Source organism: Alosa pseudoharengus, unplaced genomic scaffold (assembly GCF_046254945.1).
Source record: "Alosa pseudoharengus isolate Yale_2024_CS ecotype anadromous, Long Island Sound unplaced genomic scaffold, YU_APseudo_1.1 YU_APseudo_1.1_scf_6, whole genome shotgun sequence".
Lineage (NCBI taxonomy): Eukaryota > Metazoa > Chordata > Actinopteri > Clupeiformes > Clupeidae > Alosa > Alosa pseudoharengus.
In genome coordinates, this window is record NW_027468848.1 from 37,186,157 (window position 1) to 37,199,795 (window position 13,639).

A 13,639-nucleotide genomic window follows, 5' to 3' on the forward strand; every position below is an offset into this window, starting at 1 on the left:
AGATTATGTAAGGGATAACGGCCGCCGAGGTGTCCTGTTATACGGAATTAATGGACGAGGGCGAGGGGCAAAAACTCCCCGACGCGCAGCGGAGTCCAAGTCCATTAATTCCGTATAACTGGACACACCTCGAAGGCCGTTATCCCGCTTATCACCCGGTTGCCACTGTAAAGACTGGAAACACGCGGTTCTGTTTAAAAAGAAGCTCACTAGTTCAGCTTGTTGTACAACTTTAGCATGGACAGTTAGCTTGTTTACAGTTGATTCCATTGTTGGGAAGCCTGCAACCAAAATATTCTAGAGCGCTGCAACCGTTGTCCTACTATGGTTGTTATAGTTACCATTCATAAGCATTGATATGGAACGGTGTCCTGTTATTCAGATTTAAAGGCCACCCGCCAGCCAATCAGAAAAGAGTATTTCTTCTCTCCGGGTGATAAAAGTATTTAATACCGAGACATTCCAAAGGTCATGTCCTCCTGAAATTTTGAATGTATGATGTAATGTTTCACGGTAGGACATATTAATAAAGATAATGATCATACAGCAATAGATTATTTTGTGTTGGTTTGGAGTAAATATTCAAAATCATGTGGTTTAAAATGATGTTTGAATATCTGTCCACTGTAGAGCATACACATGAAACGAATAGTTGAATAGGTGTTAACTTTATGAATCAAGTCACAATTACTTTTGTCCAGTGCTCTTGATCCTTGTTAGTATAGCCAAAGTAAGAGAAAAACAAAAGGGTCTCTGATCAACATCACTGAACACAGCACAGTTACATCTGCATAACTCCCTGAAAAGGTATGTGGTGTTTTGAATTCTATGTGGTTTTGAGTGGGCTTTAGTCACCGATGCAAGAGTTTTAGACCTCTGCACTCTACTCCACGACACACACATGCACACACAAACACAGAGATGTATACACAGCACCTGCTACTTAGGACCCCTAATGCCTGGCACAAAACCAACATCAACCACACAAATTGAATTCTAAGGTCTGTGTTTGTCTATGCTAATTTCTTGGCTGGAAAAATATCTCTAAACTCACTCTCACATTGGCGTATTGAACTCCACTGCTGCTGAGAGAAATGCTGAAGAGAATTGAAAATGGAATCTTAAAGCAATAAATGAAGCATTAGTTAAGTTCTAGCAATTGCGCTACAGTCAGTATTCCTAATACACAAGGTGAAATTTTTTTAATTGAGTAGTTGGTTAGTTTAGTTGCCTTATGTACGTGTGGCAGATTCAAAAAGGAAATTATAGCTGACTACGCCACCTAGAGTATGGTTACCCCTAGGACACTATTACCAATTCACCAACTCAAGTAATTGGCAACACAGGTTCGATACACATAGGGCAGAGACGTGAATGATGCAATACATATGTTTATTAGTAGCAAAAGGACAAATGCATAATTAGCTTAATAAAACACAGCAGTCACAGCGATGGACAAGCTCTCCCGTTAAAGTGGAAGGGAGGCCGGGGGTATGGCGAGGACGTGACCCTAAAGATGGAGATGTCCAATTGACAATGTAATTAATCTCTATTACTACCATAGACAGGACTGACGGCTAAGCACTGGCAGGAGGCAGAAAAAGAGAGAGAGAGAATATCTTGCACACACTCTCACACACACACACACAAAACTCACACTGCAACCAGGTGACGACACTGCAACGTCAGACACACCACGTGGAAGTAGGGAGGCTAGTGAGGAAGACCACCACCCGGAGACTGCGAACCACCAGTGTAGGCCAGCTATTCCTGTCGAGGAGGGAGAGAGAGATATCAGCTACATGCATATAAGGGTGGAGTTGCCACCCAATAGATAATGAATTGTTTATTAGCTCTGATATGAAGAGGGTACTTAGCTTGTGGCACAATGCTAGGAGAGGCCCAGAGCCCTGCTATAAGGACCACGTCGGTTAAGACCCCAGGCGTCCACCACTACAGGGTAGCAGAAGTTAGGCACATAGGACCATATGCACACACAACCATAAACACACAAACACACACACACACACACACACACAAAATATAGAGTAATACAAAAGAAAAGAAAGCAACACACAGATGATACAAACTCTCACCAGCAGTACGTAACAATCATCGTAACAAAGCAAGCTGTAGACAAAGCAAGCTGTAGATAAGCAGCAGCGTGAGGTAAACAACCAAGCCCCATCAACCAAAGCTAGCAGCCCCCGCTAGGATGACCAGAGTATGGAGAGATTGATTAAACAAGTCACAAAAACGAAACAAAATGGACAAGACAAAATGGACAAGACAAAATGGACAAGACAAAACAGCAGCCCCTTGTGAGAGCGGACACTCGCCTGGTGGCCAATCTCGTCTTTGCCGGTGAAACATGCAGTCTCTATAAATGTAAACGTTACAGTTACTCTATGTGAATTACTATTGCATACATTAACTATGGCAGTGCTCGCGTATACGTACCGACTCACAAAGTGCAGCTATCTTAGCAGTAGAGTAAGCCAAAGGATGGACCAGAGGTCATAACCACCACCTAAACACAGACAAACCGGCAGATAAACAACTATGCGTTAAATAGGAATAGTGCTATATCGCACCACAATAGTGAGCATTAGTAATGAGCTTACTTTTGGACCACAGGACCCACGCTTGCCTTGTAGTAGTAGAACCCACGAAGACAAGGGAAAGAAACACCAGCTCCACTGCACTGGAGTAGAACCTTAGCTCAACTGTAAGCTACTCGCACCAAGCCGCAATGAGCCACACCACTGTAAGGCAAGGCATAAACTAAGGCTACAGCGATAGTTTTAAACTTCATTAAAACAAGCAAAAGATCGAATCGCTCAACTTGCTTGGAATATGTTCACCGCTCAAGAGAACAAGCTAGCCCGACCAGCTTGCGTGCCACGCCACAACAGAGACCAAATCCCCGGAAGAAGAAAGGTAGACGCGTAACCCCAGGAACTGCCACTGTCACTATATACGTGCACCTAATTGTGAAACGCCCATTCATCAGGTCTAGACTTCGGAACACGTAACACTCAGTAGAGGCACAGCCTGCTACATACCTGGACCATACGTATGGAGTTTCATTATTTATTCTGCAACTTACATAATGGAAAAAGGAGACTTTTAGGGAATTCATCCCTGAATTATCACTACAGTAAGTGGGTAGGTATGAAGTCTTCCACTGCAAAATGTCTGCTAGGTGTGTGTGTGTGTGTGTGTTCCCTACAAGATTCTGTCATTGCTGTACATCATAGGATGTGACAAAGTGTAAAGTCTTTCACTGTAATGGCAGAGTGTCAGTCAGGTAGAGCTGGAGTGAAGAATCTATCAAATCGTTCCTGTATTCTCTCAGCCTGGCCGTGAGAGATCTCATCTGCAATTTCTCAAACAAATTGGACTGTAACTCTATCCTCAACGCCCACAGACACTGGCATATTCAGCAGCTTGCAAGGACATTTGACTTTTAAAACTAATCAACTGAATTAAGAATTATTCTTATGGCATACCTTTTATGGATCAATGGAGGCACATACACACATACCCACATAGACATATAAACACTGCCTCAGTTCTGCTTGGGCCACCAGTGAATATGATTAGACATGGCTCTAGTTATAGGCATGTTTTTTGTAAACCTAGAAACACTTTCTGTAACCTTTATAGTGAACTCCCATTTAATCGGAAGATAAACATTCTCATCCTTAAAGAATCTTCAGCTGACAAAAGTTTTCATTTTTAGAATGTATCATTCACTCACTCATTTTCATGTAGCTCAAAACACACTGCTACAGTCTCATTTAATCTCAACTGAGCAAGTTAAAAAATACAAAATACCATAGGAGATGTCCTCTCACTACCAATCTATCTGCAGACATCTCTCAGACTTCTTGTGTTGATTGTGCCCTTGAGTTTCATTGCACTCAGCCTACATACTTTACAGATTGACTTCACTGGACATCAACTTACCCAAAGCCAACCCCTGACCTTCACCATAACTTGTAGTTAACAGACTGCTAACAGTTTGTGTATTTATTATCTAAACATCTGTATGTAGTCTTTAGGGCACTTACTCTAGTTTAAAGCAACACAATGTAAGAATTTGTACCCGTTGGGGTCATTTACTGTACAGGGTTCCATGAAAGTCTATCAGACTGACATTAATGTTGGAAAATGACACCAAAGACACAGTGTGTTTAAAAGTGAAGAAAAGGGTGCACTGTTCCTGCACTCTACACCAAAGTTACATAATCCAATTTCAGACATTCCAGGCGCACAGTGGCAATAGCAGAGATGTTATTCTCCCTATGACAAGTTATTGCACTCTCAAAATGTGTTTGACAGTGCTATTTAAGTTTTTTTTTTTTTTAATACACAACAGTGTTTATCTAAAAACTCACCTGCTGGTAGTAACTAAGGTCACTCAGTGTGAATTGAGGACAACTTAGCCAGAAACTGACTGGGGGACAGATATGTCCCTGTTGTGGCGCCTGATCAGGGACACCTCTTTTCTTTAGTCACCCAGGGGAGTCTGAGTCCTCTCTGTGGCCTATAAAGGCCATCATTATCTGGCTACAATGATGCAATAGGACAATTGCATGAAACACTGTGTCCTCTAACTGGCATCTAATCACAGGGAGTTTGTTGTGACGGCCGGCCGGCCGGCTGATTGTTTTCTTTGTGCCGGCCGTCATCGTAGGGAAATGTTACCGCCGAAAGTGGCCCAGTGGGTGAATGCGCAGAGGCCGATAAGCAGGGCAGACGGTGTGAGGGATGACGGAATGACATTTGGGTTTCCATTCAACCGTGAGAGACACACACACACACACACACACAGAGAACCACACACACCTAGCCACACACACACACACACATGCTTACAGACCTGCTCTAATAATCTGGTCTGAAGTTTTTCATCTCGGCTTAGTCAGCCATGTTAGGGCGTGCATAATATGATGATAGTGGTGGACGAAAGGGCCTCTTCTATTTAATGGGCTGCAGAGCTCTGCCCATCTTAAAGGTATACTATGCAGTTTCAGGTATTATTGGTGACTCTAGAGCTTCCCCTGGAGTCGCGATATATTTATATTTTACTTTGCCGTTGTAAATAGCCTACTTCTCATGGCTTGTTTCCCCTGTATACAATGAAGATAGCCTGGAGACTCCAGACCCAAATCCGAAAGATTAAGGGTCTGGCCATGAATAATTTAATGGCCCAACTTGAGGGGCGGCACCGAGCATGCATTTGAAAATCTCACTGCACGCAATCTGATAACACAATACGACTAATGTTTACTGGCTGATTCCGAACTTCGACGCAATTGGATAACACTATGACTGTCATCAGTTTAGCTTTTGTTATGAAGACACTAACAGGCAAAAACTATCTCCACACTATCTGTCTTCGGGTCTGCAATTCTTGAAGTTGCATTGCTGGTTGTCTTGGTAGAAATCTGCTACAGCTATGCTCTATGGCAATGCTAGGTGAACGATTCCCCTATTACACGTTTGTTTACCATCAAAATGGCTTCGTAGAGGTTGTATTAAGGTATTGTCCGTACAGTGTACCTTTAATACACCAGATGCCCATAGGAGAGACTGGCCAAACTGGCTTGTTCAAGTTGCTTTGTGATATAAACCAATTGTATTACAAATATTGGCGGTTATGTACTGTATGCACTAGTGCTAGGTTCTCCATGGCTACATACAAGGAGGCACTATGTAAAGTATGTGATGTCATTACAAACCTGTATGGCCCCAGCTGTATTTTATGCTGTTTTAAAGATTTATGTTTCAAACTTCTCTAACAGTGATGCAATATGGAGCTCCCTCAGGGGAGCCTCGCACCAAACAGCAGTCAGGTTCAGGGGCGGAGTGGCAATTGGGACGGTCGGGAGTTTTCCCGGTAGGCCGGCCGAGGAACGGGCCGGCCCACAGAGCTTCTAGCGCGGCCCTGCGACGTGGCTACATGAGACATACATACAAACTTTTCCGCGAAAATCTTTTCACTTCAAAGTTATACGAAGTCCAACCAATATTTATACCACTCGCTCACTGTCTATATGTCATTTTTGTTAAGGCTAGCCTTCATTTTTTTTTATCTTAATTCATTTTTGTCTTATTCAGGCGTTACAGAATTTTCATGGTCACAAAAAAAAAAAAAAATACAATTTAATTTGTTTGTTTGTTCTTAAATTAACGCAGGCCTAGGCTAGAATGGAGCAACTTAGCCTCCTGGGAATGGGGAATGAGTTTCTGGTTTATCCAATGAACCGATTGCAGGTCAAGTCTATTTACAGACATATAGGGGGATAAATGAGCGGCCCTTGTCTAACGGCATGACAAGTGATCAAGTTCGAGGAAAACTGTTACTGTCTATAGGAAAACTACAGGATTTTTGACAGTTGACGGATTTGCGTGGTTGCTTGCTTGCTGTTTTACACATGGATGGAAGGCAGAGAGAAAAATTAGGAGCTAAAGCGACGTTATTGCTAGGCAGAAACTAGCACAAGCTAGTCTTATGTTGATATGTAGCCTATAGCCTAGCCTATGACTAATTAATGGGCCACTCAGGCTGATAAATGGTTTGTGGAACTCGTTGGAACTGTCTATATGTAAGCCTTAGGCCTACTTTAATCTACCTATTGAAAGTGCCTGGTTTTTCAATTATTTAATTACCTGTGTTATTAGGTTGACATTGTACGGAGCCCTAGAGGGGTCATCGCAAAATGTTTTGCATGTTGAGAGAATGTGCTCTCGTTTAACTATATTGTGCACTCGTTTTACTAAATCGTATGCTCGTTTTACTAAATTGTGCGCTCGGTTTACTAAATCGTGTGCACAATTTACTATATTGTGCTCTCGTTTTACTATAGTGTGAGTTTCTCATTTTAAGCATAGTAAAACGAGGGCACAATTTATTAAACGAGTGCACTATTTACTAAAACGAGTGCACAATTTACTAAAACGAGGGCACGATTTATTAAAACGACAGCACAATTTGTGAACATGGTTATAGAACATTGTGTGCACGATCTACTTAAACGTGGCCACAATTTGTAAAACGTGCACTCAATATTGTCTTGACACATGTAAACATGAGCACATTATATATTCGAGATCTCGATCTACTAAAACGCACCCACGAATAATTAAAACGTGGGCTTGAAGAAATTAAATTGTGTGCACAAAAACATAGTGTGGTGTCAAGGGGTATCCCCGGGAATGACGTCGGGAGGTGTGTCGCTTGTAGTGACGTAGAGGGAATCTCATTGATTGCAGTGCACCTGGTATAGCCCCGTAGGCTGTAGGTGGGAGAGCAGATGATTGTGTGTGCTTGTACAGGCCCCTTGCCATCATCGTCCAGCTGAATGTTTGCCGAAGTTTTGAGTGTTTGTTGAGGTCCAAGTGTATGCAGAGCTGTGGTGTTTATCGCGAACGGTGTGAGCTGGGCCAGAGACTTTCTAATGTGGAGACACAGCACTCAAAAAATACTCCATAGAAATGCATGGGGCTAGTTTGTCATGCCAATATGGCCATTGTCTACACATACCTAGCGTTCATGGGCTTCGGAAAAACCTTTCTCCAAATGAAAACATCATCATTCCGCATCATTCACGTCACTTAATGTGTGAGTCAGAGGTCGGAAACTGGGGCTAGATTTTGCTAACAGAGTTGCCCAGTTAGGTGCTCGTCATCACTTTTGTCGTCATGTTGTAGTTCGTTTGTAGTCCATGTGGCCTTTCATGTCCAACAGTTTTAATGTGAACTTGGGAATTTGCCGTTTTTGTCACTTGAAAGCTGCATATCTTTCTTTCACGAGCATCTTACACTATATTTTAAGCAAATACAGTTGTTTGTTTAGGATTAGTGAGTGTATGTTTTGCCCTTTGTTGTGGCATCCGTGTTTGTCACACATTCCGATGGCAAAGCACATGAACACTTGCTGTGGAAAAACAAAGTAGCCATGGGGGCGGTCCTTGTCATTCCGAGGTGCTCTGAATGCACCCATATCCCACCCCTTCCTCGGCAAAACGTCGACATGTGAATACATTGAGCCAATCATATGTTGTGTTGTGAAGACATCGTGCCAATCATGTGTTGTGATCTCGCCGCTGGAGCAAGATTGGTGTCGTGAAGCCTTGCGCACGCGCAGTTCGACCCAAAGACTGTGCCCGATGAGTGCCCATAAAACGTTGGTATATGGCCGCCGAGTGGAGAGACTTACCTAAAAGGACTTTGGCTGGGCTAGCCTGAGAAGCTGAGCATCGTGAACGCCACTGTTTATGTATCCCGTTTCATAGTCCGTGGGGGTATTCCATCAACCTCGCTAAAGGCCAAACCTGGCTTATTTCGATAAGTCTCGCTAATTTTAGTGAGAATTCCGTTCCATTAATGAGGTTAGCGTGAATCCCAGCTTGGTAACCATAGGAATTTATGCCACAGAACTAACCTGCTCCGTAGCAGGTTAACTTTCAAGCTAAATTTAGCTGTGTTGCAAAAAAACCCAATCTGTCGGAAAACGAGTCCAAAAAGATGGTTCCTTCAACCTGTGCTCTCATCACCTGTAGCCAACTTCAAAAATAGAAGTAGGCCATAGAAATGTTTTTTTCCGACAGTGCACCAAGCATGGATTTACACATTCACTCCAAAGAATGTATGAAGATTATACGATTAAAAATGTTTTAACTTCACATGCGTGTGGTTCTAGAAATTGTGCTACTCCGCGACACTTACATTTGGTGGTGGTGTAACGTGCAGCGAAACGGCATAGGAAAGGAATTCCATTTTTGCGTGTTCGCAGGTTCGCTTCCCATTGGCTACATTGTTTATCACCTTGATAATGGCATTTTTAGCTATAATCTTTGATGAAAGACATATGTCTACTGCTGATAAAGGGTCATGTACATTTATAGGCTGTTCAGTGACAGCTTTGCCAGTGGGGCTATATTATATCTGATGCAAGCCAAAGGATAATTATTTTGTAGCCTAGGCAGCTAATAATTAAAACTGCTTCATGTGTCAACGATTGTTCATATCAAATCAACTGTGTGCTACACAGATTACTAGGCATAAATTAAATTGAAAGCCATTGTATTTCAGACAACTTTATTTCAAACAGTTTGGGACTCATGAAAGACAATAGGCTATTATGTTGATACTCATTTATTTTATGACCACCTAAACCTAGACAATAATTTGGAGTGAACTCTTTTAATATAAGAACGTAGGCTATAGACAGTTTTGAATATGCCAAAGTTGTATTTGAGTTTATACCATTTATTCATTCACTCGTTTTGTTAGGCTAGTCTATGTGTTCAAGAGTGAAGCCAATCAAACTTGCAATTGAATTCAAACCATTAGCATTGTTGTTTTAAATGTATGCTTTCATTATTCTCCAATTTCTGTAGGCAATCTATTTTTTTCTCTCGATGTTAAATTTGATGACTTTCGATGAAAATCCTGTAGATGGTGCTTGCCTATTGAACAGGAATCGTCTAGTATTGTCTTAATTTTACCACATATATCGTCTGTTTTGGTCTACTTTTCTACCTCGTGCACGAGCAGAGATGAAGCTGAACTAAACCTCGCTTGAACAAACGAGGCCAAGATGCCGCTAACTTGAGTTAATGGAACGGCTTCAGCCCCAAGTGAAAGTCTACGCCAGTTCAAGCCAGGCTATTTCTGTTAAGCGCCGCCTTTATTAGCGAGGTTGATGGAATACCCCCGTATCAAAGCTTACCTCGTTGTGTGCATCATTGGTGTGCGCGTGGGTTATATGGTGAGGCCCATCGGGCGCTAGAACCTTATTGTATTGGGTGGGTATTAGGCTATACTACAAAACGCAGTAGCCTATTTAGTAGGTCTACGTGTTGTAATTGTTTGGGAGCTTGTCGCTGTGATGTGCTTCGATTGACTTCTAGACCTCACAGTTAAGTCAACAATCAAGGAGATAGTGGAAACCGGTCATTACAACAGAGCCCGGGTAGCCTTTGTAGCCTAGTAGAATTTCCCCATTATGGGTCTCCATAGCTGGCGGTTGACACCACAGTGCCCCTGCTACAAAGAGTAGAATTCCGCTATAAACCATCCTGACCACGTAAAGGCTTTAATTAGCTGCCTACGGTTATCATCACATTACCAATATGAACTGTTACAGACAGCTGTAGGCCTAGTCCATGTCAAGGTAACACGAAGTTGCCACCACAGCAGCGAGCGGTGAGAAAATGTCGGGAATTACTAAATGTGAGCACGAAATACATATTTCGAGAGCTCAATTTAGGCCTACAACGGGGTCACATTGTATTAATTCGAGGGCTCAATTAAAGGAACACGTGCTCACATTTTATTAATTCGAGGGCTCAAGGAAAACATGCTCACAAATTATCACGACTAAAAAAATATCACTTTAAGTGAGCTCTCCCGGGCTCCGTAACATTGTCTGTAGGCTAGGCCTTTTTTAAATTTATACAGGCAACTATTAGAGTGCTATGATACCCAGATACATTTATGTCCTTGCATGATGCTTGAAATTTCCATTCACCCACAAAGCTGTTTTTATACTGCACTTAAATATCTAGTTCCTTACACATTTATTGAAAGTGCCTGGTTTGTGGTTGATGTGTATTGCATTAGCACTACAGTTCCTTTCTCCAAATGTAGCCTATACGTAGCCTATTAGTATTTTAAATTTACATATATTTTGTTTGTGTTATTGATGTGTGCGTGTTTGGGGGGGGGGGGGGCGTCAGAATTTTCCCGGTGGATTTTAGTGCCCCACTCCACCCCTGGTCAGGTTACACTTTTCAACTTTTCAGAGAAATTAATACATTCTCTTTGAGACCTTCCCTGGCAGTAGCCTGCATAGCTCATAAACTATAATCTTGGTGCTCACTCCAGCAACATCAATTGACTCACATGTTGAGATGATATCATTCATGTGATGTGCAAATGAGCAATAGAAAACTGATTGCAGATATCACCTTCATACCACTTATATTGGGGACCCTGTGCAGCCCACTGCCAAGATGGCTGCCCATGTCACCAACACTTAAATCGGCTTAGAGCCATATGTGTTGTACTATATTGTGTGCTGTGCATTGTGTATTTTTTAAGCAATTACATGTGCACCTTGCACAAATAAGAAACTACTTCTGGGAGAGCAATGTCAATGTGTGCTTGTGTGTGTGTGTGTGTTACATCATCATACCCATTGGTAGCTGAGGATTTGTCCCTCCATCTTTGATGTTGGTCTGTCATCCATTCCTATGTTATGTGGTCAGAAATGTGATTACGGTACTTTGCCAAACTTATGCATTAGTCTCTGTGAATAAATGGAAAATTACAGGAATGACCACACTGCAAATGGCTACCTCAAGGTTCTTTTCATGTCTTTGCCTGATTAATAACATGTTGCTGAACGATGAGTCTCTAATTTTCTCCATACTTAGTGCCTTGGTTACATGTTTCTCAATCGAGCTCTAGTTGGTCTTCCTACCACTGCATAAACATTATCTAAGCCCATGTCGACTTGACAGCGGCTCTGAAGGGGGTAAGAAAAAATAGCACAAAAAAAAGCAGATTGCCTTCAAAAGTAGGTCGCAGGCTCAGGTCATGAGACACGAGGAGTGTCTGTGAGACTCCTGTGACCGCTGGTTAGGCATTAGCCGCTGCGCTCCCACTGACTGTAAATGAAGTTTGTGGCGCTGGTAGCAGGGCTAACAGATCATCGTTTTCCTATCTGTGTGTGCAGAGCCTCCATCCTCTGGACATCTCCACCGTAAGTGAAACTTGCTTCAAATGAAGATTCTCCTAAACAGCATATTATGCTGAGCATTATATGCCAAACAGCACTACACATACGTAGCATCACCTTTCATTAACTGTCCATATAGGCACTATAGGCTCATTGCTTTTGTCTTGGTTAAAAGTTAGTTCAGTGTACATGTTTAGGATGTTTTGTAACACACTTAGGCATTGCAAAGCATCCCACCTCCTCCCCATTCTCCTCCATTTACTTAGCAGCTCTCAATTCGAATGATCACATCTATAGGGTGATCACAAACAATCTTTGCTATGGGCATTTTATGGCCATGACCAATACATGAGATGTTAAATCAAGACATTACCTACCATATGCACACACTGCATCTAAAATCTAATAAAATCTAACCAACTGTGTTATTATCAAAATATCTAGTTGGTATTTATTTCAGTATAAAGACACTTACCTAGGGCTTTCTCGTAAAATCATTTGGCTTGATATGATATGAGTTTGACTTATTTGAAGACGTTTCATCATAAAAACAAGCTACTTTGGCGGCCAGTGCTTTGAACAAATTTGTCTTAATAAGACTCCTTAAAATAAGTGAAACTCTTATTAAATTAAATCAAAATTATCTTGACAGAGAGAACAAGGTATCGTAAACGTGCTAATTACCAACCATTTCGTTCGAAAATTCTAAAACAACAATGTTTTTTAATACTTCAAATTAACATTTGCTAAATTAACCTTACATTTTTCAGTAGCCATAGGTGTGTAGATTTGAACAAATCTAACTTGGTTCTTACCGGGGCTTTTACTGCCTGAAATATCCGATTTTGTTTACCACGCTCAGAGTTTAGTGCTGGGCTGGTGGTTGCTTATTCCCAACCTTTCTCATGGCATATCAACGGTTAGCCCGAGAATTCTCATCAGCAATTCAAATTTCCACTGGAGCTCCAAGTGGATTTGTATATAAAATGTAATTTTTGGTACATAGCTAATTTAGATAAACTTATGGTGTGGGTGCTTGCGTTTCTTTAGGAATCCGCCATCTTGGTTTGTATAGAAATGAATATTAAGTGACACATACAAGTAAGAGGTTGGACATACGTGACGGTTGGTAATATGTGACGTTCCGATAAGTCTTATACTAAAAACAATACCAAATAGATGTTTTGATCTTAGATTAATAACAAGATTTTATTTTTTGCAGTACAAAATTTGTATTACATACATACAATAACCTCATTAGCTTGATAAAGACACATAATGGAAACTGGGATGTATAATATCTTTACAGCAGACAGCCATGCCAATATAATGCAGTCCAAGAGCAAAATTGTGATGTGCCAAGATATTTAATGTTTTAATTATGTATGGGAGGTCGTGTCTGTAACTAGTGCAAGGTGATGTCCTTTGACCATGCCATATTGAATTTAGGATGAAAACTGCGTTCACATATTTGGGCCCATTTGCTAATCAGGGATAATATTATCTATAACAATATAAATTTGAATATTTGGCAGGAAAGGGAAATTACTGTATAACAGATGAATGCCAAAACATCCCCTTTGTATCAGCAACTCTCTCTCTCTCTCCCTACATCCTATTTCTCCTTCTTCTCTCTCTCTCTCTCTCACACTCTCTCTTTGTGAGTGAGGATATGCAAGTGAGTGGTGGGGTAATAGAATGCTGTGAGGACATGAATATGCAGGTGAGTAGGGGGTAGTAAAATGCTGTGGGGACATGAGGATGTGTGAGTGAGAGGTAGTCCGTATGGGGTAGTAGAGTGCTGTGGGGACACTATAGCCCAGCTCCTTAACCACTACACTACCACCGGCCCCGCTATACATGTGGGGCAGCAGTGCTGTG

General features: G+C 41.7%; 1 long non-coding RNA gene across 1 annotated transcript; it reads right to left on the reverse strand.

The window, feature by feature from the left end:
* Positions 1-1,375: 1,375 nt before the first annotated feature.
* On the reverse strand, positions 1,376-1,959 carry LOC143106510 (uncharacterized). The gene is made up of 2 exons (XR_012983690.1): positions 1,874-1,959; positions 1,376-1,770 (listed from the first exon to the last, which is right to left on the reverse strand). It is a non-coding gene; the product is annotated as an uncharacterized LOC143106510 (long non-coding RNA).
* Positions 1,960-13,639: the final 11,680 nt, after the last annotated feature.